The sequence below is a fragment of the Cygnus olor genome, chromosome 6, assembly GCF_009769625.2.
Source record: "Cygnus olor isolate bCygOlo1 chromosome 6, bCygOlo1.pri.v2, whole genome shotgun sequence".
NCBI classification, from domain to species: Eukaryota; Metazoa; Chordata; class Aves; order Anseriformes; family Anatidae; genus Cygnus; species Cygnus olor.
In genome coordinates this window covers 18,469,472-18,478,265 of record NC_049174.1, presented here as the reverse complement: position 1 = coordinate 18,478,265, position 8,794 = coordinate 18,469,472, and the positions used below count along the sequence as shown (strand labels likewise).

The following is an 8,794-nucleotide window of genomic DNA, read 5'->3' as shown; positions in this document are numbered from 1 at the left end:
AAGCATGTAGTATCAATATTTTCTTCACCTTAGAATTGTGAAGCATATTTTTGTAATTGCTCTGTCCTTTACAAGTTCCCAAAGTAAAGAGGCACAGCTGTCATGTTTACTTCCTAAGTTAGCACTAAAGTGTGTAGTATAGTATAACTGGAAGCTTTTTTTTTTTCCTGACATGTATTTTGAACTCTCTTTATTTAGACTTTTCAGCCATTTACCTTTAGATAGCCTGGGCTAGGCAGTGCATAACTGGAGAAGAGAGCAGAGACTGGAGGCTGGAACACAGCCCTGACATTGTAAGTCTGCTATACTATGATTGCAGTGTTACCACTGAGGACTGTCACAACACCACTCACAGTAACTGTTCCTTCACCCACCTGAAGGCATCCAGTGCGTCATCTAGTCTTGTTCTCAGCCTAACCAGTCTGCAGGGGTTGTGCAGTTACACCACTGCTGGCAATTAGAAAAGAAATGCACAGTATTTTTCCTCCCAGGAAAACTTCTGGAAACATTTGCACTTTCCCCTTCAGGGATGTGGGGCATAAAGAACATCATTTATCTTCCAGGAAATTTAGTACCTGTATGTTAAAGATCCAATTAGCATTAATGAAAAAAGAACCCCCTTTCTCTCCACAATTAGCAGTTATTGACATATATATATAAACTGTAAGGCTTTGGGGCCTTACTCTAATTTGTGTCTCATCAGAGATGCTACAGACTGACTGAGGAGTGGGACCTGATACAGAGTAGGTAGGATTCCACCTACTCATGCCATCCAACTGGACCTCAGAGCTTTAAGAGTTGCAAAGGATGCAATGCCGAAACTAAACATTTTGTGCCTGACACTATCAGCTACATGAAATTCATCAGCATGATAAGTGTTCCCCTCATGCAGTATCAATAGCCATCTTTCTTACATGGTATGAAATTAATCCTTCCCTTGAAGCAACTTCCTCTTGGTCACTATATCTTATTTTTTGGTGACCAATGGACTGGATGTGCCACAGAGGAATCCAGCACGAAGGAGATGAGGCAATGTAAACAGGCATGCTACACACCTCCCACTACCTACCTCTTTGGGATGTCAGCACTGCTGTCACCCGCTGCTCAGCAGAATGCTGAAAGTTAATATTTCCCAAGCCTCAAGCAGAGCAAACAGGAGCTTTTTTTCCCCCTTTCACACATGGACATTATTTGTGAATTGTAGCCTCCAAGGCACAGCAAGAACAGCGTACGTGCTGACTAGGTGTTAGTGCCTCCTCCTATGACTGCCTGCCTGGGGTTGTCTGACATTGTCCAGTTGGAACAAGTCTGATAATGACAGCCCTCAAGAGCTGTCACAGAATTGCATTAATAGTACGTATCAGACTGAAATTTCTCAGGCTTCTTAGGAGAAAGATTTTCTGCAGCACTCATCTGGGGAATCTTAGTTTTTGTCATACATCTTGGAGTCTTTATGTTTCCTAAAAACATACTGACATTTAAGAAGCATATTCTTTGGCAATGTTTAAATATGTCACATTTTGCAGAAATAAAGTGGCAAAGGGGCTTGCAATTAACTTGAGAACACTTTTGGAATTTTACAAGCTCCTGCCATTTCTGTGATCTTTGATATTTTCTTGAAATGTCACTAGAAAACCTATGCCTAGCAATAAAATCTCATTTATTTGTACCGTTCAAATAAATCAGATTTCTTAAATGTGCTCACACCAATTTTTCAATTACCTTCTCCAGGTATATCTTTGCAGTTTTGCAGCCTCAGTCCTCTGGACTTATTCCCCTGGCCCCACAAGGCCCCATGCTGCTGTCTCACGTTGGTTACAACTTGAGTAATTCAGGACAGTTCTCAATTCTGTCAGGTTTACCTGAAGCCTGACGAGAAAACTACAAAGCTCAGTTGTAAGAAGTATAGATCCAGAACTCACAACCTGTGGGAAAAAAAAAATCAAATTAAGAGCAGGGTCAGTTTAGGCAAAGTCGTGTTCAGACTCTTGTTGCTGTTTGGCAATTTCTGCCTGACTAGCAACACCCTGGAAAGTTTCACACCTCCATTTTCACACCTACTGTGGTCATGCTGCATGGCAAACAATGACTGGAAGCAAATGTATTCACAGCCCAATGAAACTAACCTATTTACAACCTAGTCCAGCTCAGGAAACCCCTCAACTTCAAATTCAATTGCACAGGTGCAAATGACAGCCTATTTAACACTTGATTTAAATTTCAAGGTTTTACAAATTAAATAAGCTTATTATATATTCCATACTTCTAGCTCTGAAGGATACCATTCCTACAGGAAAGCTACAAGATTTGTGAGTAGTCTATGTGGTTAAATAAAAACATAATTTTGGCATCCTAAAATTTAAGTGTTAACACTCTAGAAAAAATTGAGGCATACAAAGTGTCAGTCACAAATATGATGAATTTATATATTTGCAAATGAACAGGTTATTTGTTAATTCAATAAGGCAAGTATGTGAAATCTGTAACATACTGCATTCTCTAATATTTTGCATCTCTTATTTCCATTAACACTCGATGAATACACAATCTGAAAGCATGGAGAAGTGCTATGAAGATGGCTGTCACCAGCATCAGTAATTCTAACAAACGTCTGGCATTTCAATCAAAAGGAATGCATGCACTGGATAGAATGAAGCAGAATTGGTTCCCAACCAGACACTCTGCCAAATCACTTGAATTTATGCCCAGTGGCAATTGTGCAATAGCTGGAAGTTTGGATGCACATCCTTCATTGTGAGTATGGTCATACTAAAAGGGGTGAATTAAATCAACGCAAAGCTGCTTTCAGTTGGATGTGGAGGCTAACAGAAATGTGTTCTAGCTCAAAGCAGAGGACCAGACAGTGACACTTGTTACTAAACACTGGTTGGCAAACATGACACAAAGACAAGACCCGAGGCAGCAGTCTCCATGTTGATGGGGCCTTTATCACTGATGGAGGAAGTCAAGAAGCTACCCTGTTTTCTAGATTCCTCATCTTGGCAGCAAAGGCAAACCTGCGGGGAGATGGGTGGGAAGGTGGAACCTCAAGGCAGAGAAGCCATATGCTCTACTCTGTGCCTTACCTTTAATGCAAAGAGAGATGACATTGCTGGGGTCTTTGGACAGACAAATACAACAGTATGGGTGGAGAATCTTCAGTAAATCAGTCTAAAGAAATAGGTTTTGACTATGCAACATTTGCTTTACATTGCTTACCAGGTGCTTTACTGGGGGTACAAAGCCAAGGCCCTCCCCCTGACCTCATGCCTGTAATTCAAACATACAGTTGCCACTGTACCTGTTTCTAACAGTTATGGAGAATTGATTATCTTGTTCTGGAATGTAGCCTTAAAAATAAGCATGGATCTATTAGCATTCAAACAGTAGAAAAACATTAAACGTGCCCACACCAAACATTGTCTAAACTTTGTGGCCAAGCCAGCTTTGAATTTAGAGCTACTCACTTTTACAGCTGCCCCGAGCAGCCATCACCTTCCAGACTGAGAACAGCTGGGAAACAGGGACTGAGAATGAAAGCACTGGTCCCTCGAGTACCCTCTGGGTGGATACCAGCTTGAGCTACATCAGTATGAATGAATAAATTACCACATACATGTACACATATTTGTGTATATGTATATTTAGGTGTATACATATGCTGGTGTACTTATATTACCATCATAAAAGACATAGCTCAGTTTCACTTCACGTGGATGTTAATAAATATACGTATTATCATCATCATCTACAGTGGCATTTCCTTTACCACGTTTTTCTGTGCACTGTCCTATTTTGTCAATCTGTGCCTTGGTGTCTTTGTTTCTCTGAAGAAGTTCTCTCTCTCAAACAGCAAGCTTAGATCTTAGACCTCAGATCTTCCACCTAAATTATTACAGAAGAGAATTGGTAATTAAGTTTTAACAAGATTTAAATGATATTAAAAACAGACAGTTAAAAGGAGATACTGCCTTGGGCTTTGTTATAAATTTGTATAATTATTTTTAGTTCTCTGGAGGATGCATAATTACGTTTCTGTATTTATAAAAATACAGCCCTGGAGGCACCAAAACGAATTTTATAGTCCACTGATTTGCATATTAATGTTACTCTTGTGGTGTCAAATGTACTTTTTAGCAAATAAACGTCCATTACAATTTTCAAAACGTCTGAAGAATTTTATAGTGTTCTCGATCTGGATTATTTAATTTTTTAAAAAGATATGGTCTAAAGACAAGTAAGAAAAACAGCACAGGGATAAACACACAGCTTAAAACCTCAGGAAAGAGATGAAGCAGATGAACTAAACAAAACCTTAAGGCTTTTTAACAGTTTTTGGTCTGCTAAGTAAAGGGTTATGGTCTGATGCAAAGCTCTTTGAAGACAGTTTGGCTGAAGATTTTTAACAATTCAGTTCTGTACATTTGCCTCCCTACAAAAACATATCACTGTGAAAAATCCTTCTTTTGACCAAGTGTCCTTGGATACTTTTCAGAACGAGAGTAAAACTCAGGGATAAAAGACATTAGTTGATACAGCCCAAAATGATAATCAAAGGCTGGAGCTGTAATAGCCAGTTTGCATCACCAGTAGCAAAGACTTTGGTTTAACGGTGGCAGATCATGGACACAGAGCCATCTCATGGACATACAGCCATCTCTTCTGGGTTGCTGCATACAGGAAATAGTAGTTATGTAAGGACTTGTTGCTCCCATTTATTTATCTATCCTGTAAAATCCTAATAGATTCACAGTTGTCTTGCAGTTTGTTATTTCTAAAAGGCATTTTCAAAGCCAGAAGCGCTACTCTTACAGTGCTAAGAAAAGGTACACACTTTTTGTACTTGTTTAGACAATTGCATAATAACAACAATAAAGATATCAAACTAACTTAGGATTCAATCTGGTTATATATGTATATGGAGAGGAAACTCTTACTAGCACTCAGTCAAAAGACAATGAAATCAATGGGAGATTTCTTTGTGCATGGATGGAAAAATTACAGTCAGTTAACAGTATTCCATTTTGTTATCATAATAAATCCATTGGCCTTGCAGTTTATCTCCATATGGAGCTAATGTATTGTCAGATGAAAATTGTTATTATCAGTGCAATAATTATCACTGTAATAATCTTAAACAATTATTTCGATTAGAAACTTGTCTTATGGTCCAAGTTTGTAACGAGAGTTAAATACAAATTTTGTGATTATCCATGCATAGAATAGAGCTGGGACGTTTGTTGTGTGCCAAAAATGAAAAGAGAAAGTCAAATCTCAGTGTCTAATAGTAGCAGGTAAGTTGCATTTTACGAAAATGGTTGAGTGTCAGTCAACTACTGTCTCAGGGCAACACTTCTTAGACCATAAATGAGCTGCTCGCATGTTCTGAACTACAATTTCCATGAAGTCTCATTCAAGGAGATATTAATGATCATCACTTAACTGTGACAAAATGGTGTCAAAGAGGGAATGTACACCTGACACTCCCATGTGTCCCATGAAAGCCAAACTCCCAATATGTGATCTTTTGTTCTATATACGCTTTAGCCAGAATGTTTAAAGAAAAAGCAAAAATATCTTAAAAATAAGAGTAAAATAAAAGACAAGCAGCCAAGACTGAGTAAAATGTTTCTGTGACGCTTCAAGGTTGATTGCCAATCATGTATATAATCTTGGGGATGAAATGAGGTGGTCTGAAAAAAGCAAGAACAGAAAAATCTCGTGTTTCTTTTTTATAACGGAGAAATCTTTGGTGGGTTACTGAGATCATTTGCACTTGGAATTTTATACCCACAATCAACTGCAGGAAATAAATTACAGATGTTACTCACTGGAATTTGCCCTTGCAAAGTGCTATGCATTGGCTTTAAGATGAAAAGGCAGGGGTTGATAATACTCAGCTCTTTGGAGTACTGAGGATGAAGGGAACTGGCAAGGGATGAGATCTGAGCACACAACCATGCTTCTGCTGGGTAAGTCATAGTACTTGACACAATATTTATGCTGTCCTTATGGCGTCTGTGAAAGGATAGGCTGTGAACTACATGATCCAATATAAAGCCTGCCAGGGAAAGTGTCTCTCAGAAATATTTGATTACATTTGAGCCAGCAGTGTGAGTTTTACTGTTATTGACCATGCTGTAAATGAGGTTGGAATGTTTTTGACTCTGAATCTCATGCCACAAAACTATATTTAATGTCTTTATATTTAATGTCTTGTAGTACCATGATTTATAATGTCTGACTACGGACAGAAAAGCATACTTACATTGAGGAAAATATACTTAGCCTTTGTTTGCCGTGTAAACCTCCCATAACTAGAGAGTAAAGTTTGAGGGCAGGATCTGTTTATTTTCAGGAGTTGCCACTGATATAATGAGGTTTACACATAAAGTTATAGAGCACTCTACAAAGACAACGACAAGAAACAAAAAGAAACAAAAAACAAACAGAAGTATTTGGAAGAGCTACTGGTAGAAATGTACTTCACAGCTTTAAAAAAAAAAAAAAATTCTTAGCTTTTGTCTTTACAATTCTTTCTCTTACTCCCAAGCAGAGTTTGATAGATTTTCATTTGTTACAGAAAGCTCTTGAGTGTTGTTTAGTGAAAGTGATTTTATTCTGCTGGAACTTGATGCTTACTTCATTAACAGTCATACATGCCAAGGCAGTGAAGTGGCTGATGGACCTGAGGCTAAAAGTAAATTCACAGCAAATGTTATTTTTACGCATACACAAACCTGTTTTATCAGGGAGATAGAGTTTTATAGGCAGACATGTTCAGAATTGCTACCTGTTCCGATAATTTTCTTTTTAATTGAGAATAACTGGGGACCAGTTATTGCTTGGCTTGACTCTTTGGCAGAGGAAAAGGAACAGAGAGGGGATGAAGAGACTGCCAAAGGAGTCTTCCTCCCCTTCAGTCAACCTGCAGGAAAAGTCAGTCACAACTGCAGCTGGGCCAGCTTATTTTGCACCTGTGGGATATAATAATCCTGTCAAGGGCAAAGGCAAAGAGCACTGGCATTGCTGCAGATAGGCTCAGTTTACTGAAAAAGTGGCATCTGAGTGGCTCTAACAGTGCTCCAAACTGAGGAAGAATCCCAACTCACTGAATTTCTTGAGACAGTATAACTCTGCCCTGTCTCTTGTTCTGGGTCGCTTGCATTGTGAATTGTTTGGTTGTAAGAGAAGTGAAGGTAAAACTGCTGCTAGGGTTATCTTTGATCTGCACAAAAGCAGAATCACAAAGAGGCACTGGAAATCAGATTACACACAACAGTGTCTGTGTGTACCTGTCTAGCCACACTGCTAATGTAATACTGTAGAAAGCTGATTTATTACCAACATCTTTTTCCAGGAGTTTGCAGCCCTGTTTAGTACTTGGAATGCCTCATTATACAGAGTCTGCACCTCTGGACTCTTTCTTTTCTGGGTAGTGTCATTTTGAAGTAATACATTATCAGTTTCCATAGGCCGGTGATGCATTACCAGAACACATCAGAAAAACAGCTGGCTCAGTCTCTCAATCCTTGGCGTCGAGCAACAGCTGACTGTGATGATGTATTACATGAACTCTTCAGTCTATCATTGTAATACATCAAAACAAGGCACTGGTCTGAAGGTGTATTACTCAAGGGAAGGCAAAGCTGAGTGAACCTGTCCAGAAGGGGGGTTCTGGTTTAATTATGCAAAAGAAGTTACAGTACACTGCTCAAAGAAGGTTTGTTAGCTTCAAAATTTTGGTGCACTGGTAAAATACAATTTGCATTCACACAGATGATATAACAGGAGAAGGTCATGTTGTTACTTGGTTTAGAGACAAACACCTCGACAACAAGAGTTCTGTCAAAATGTTGCAGTGTGTTGTGCATCACAGAGGTTGCACATTATAATTGAGCCAGGTGGGATCTGAGTTCAATTAATAAACATATGCACCACCACCACCCCCCCCCCCTTTAAAAATTATTTATGGAAAAAGCAGACAAGAATCAGGTATTTGAGTGTAGTAACCGAAAGAGCATACCAGTGAGTTCTCCTTGCTGCCTCTTTTGGAGGAAGTCTCAGCAGGCTCCAGGCGATGCTATGAGTCTCAAGAAAAGCAGCAGCACAGAAGACATCCTGAGGCACTGCAGGTAGAGATGGAAGTGAAAAAGAAATATCAGAAATTGAGACAATCTCCAACAAATAAGTACAGAAGCTGAATTAACTGAAGACTTCATAAGAGCTTAATTTACTGCACTTACTTACACTGCAATTCATGACATCGAATGAACAAAAACCTCCCATTGACCAGGACTGCAGACTTGCCATAGCAGTGTCTTGGGATGTTTAAATTGGTGCTAAACCTGTTTCCTCTTCTCACATCGCAAGGATTGCAGTATGGACAATGTCTGCGTTTCTCACTCCATTTAACCAGGGATTCTATTCTGTTCAAAATACAGGAAATGCTGCTATAATGTCCGCTTCGGATTGGATTCACACAAAGAGCATGAGCTGCATTTTTCATCTACAAGCCCACTAATGGCAGGCAGGGTATGATATGAAGTACAACTAGTTAAAACTAGGGCGGCAAAAAGCTCACTTGTCTCTAATGCCAAAAATATTATTTTCCAGTATTGTTTCAAAGACTTGGCTTCCTCACCATTGTTTTGCCTATGTCAAGTCCCAGCTTCTTTTTAATGGGGCTCAGGATTGCTTTTTCAGTGTTTACTGCTGACTTCATAGCCTACTGTTTCCTCTATGTCCCTGCAATATTAGCCTGCATGATCCCTTCTTTCTCCTGCCTGTCATG

General features: G+C 39.2%; 1 long non-coding RNA gene across 1 annotated transcript; it reads right to left on the bottom strand.

The window, feature by feature from the left end:
* Positions 1-1,743: 1,743 nt before the first annotated feature.
* LOC121072446 lies at positions 1,744-8,419 on the bottom strand. Its single transcript, XR_005821215.1, has 3 exons — positions 8,251-8,419; positions 8,027-8,129; positions 1,744-1,925 (listed from the first exon to the last, which is right to left on the bottom strand). It is a non-coding gene; the product is annotated as an uncharacterized LOC121072446 (long non-coding RNA).
* Between the last annotated feature and the right edge of the window lie 375 nt (positions 8,420-8,794).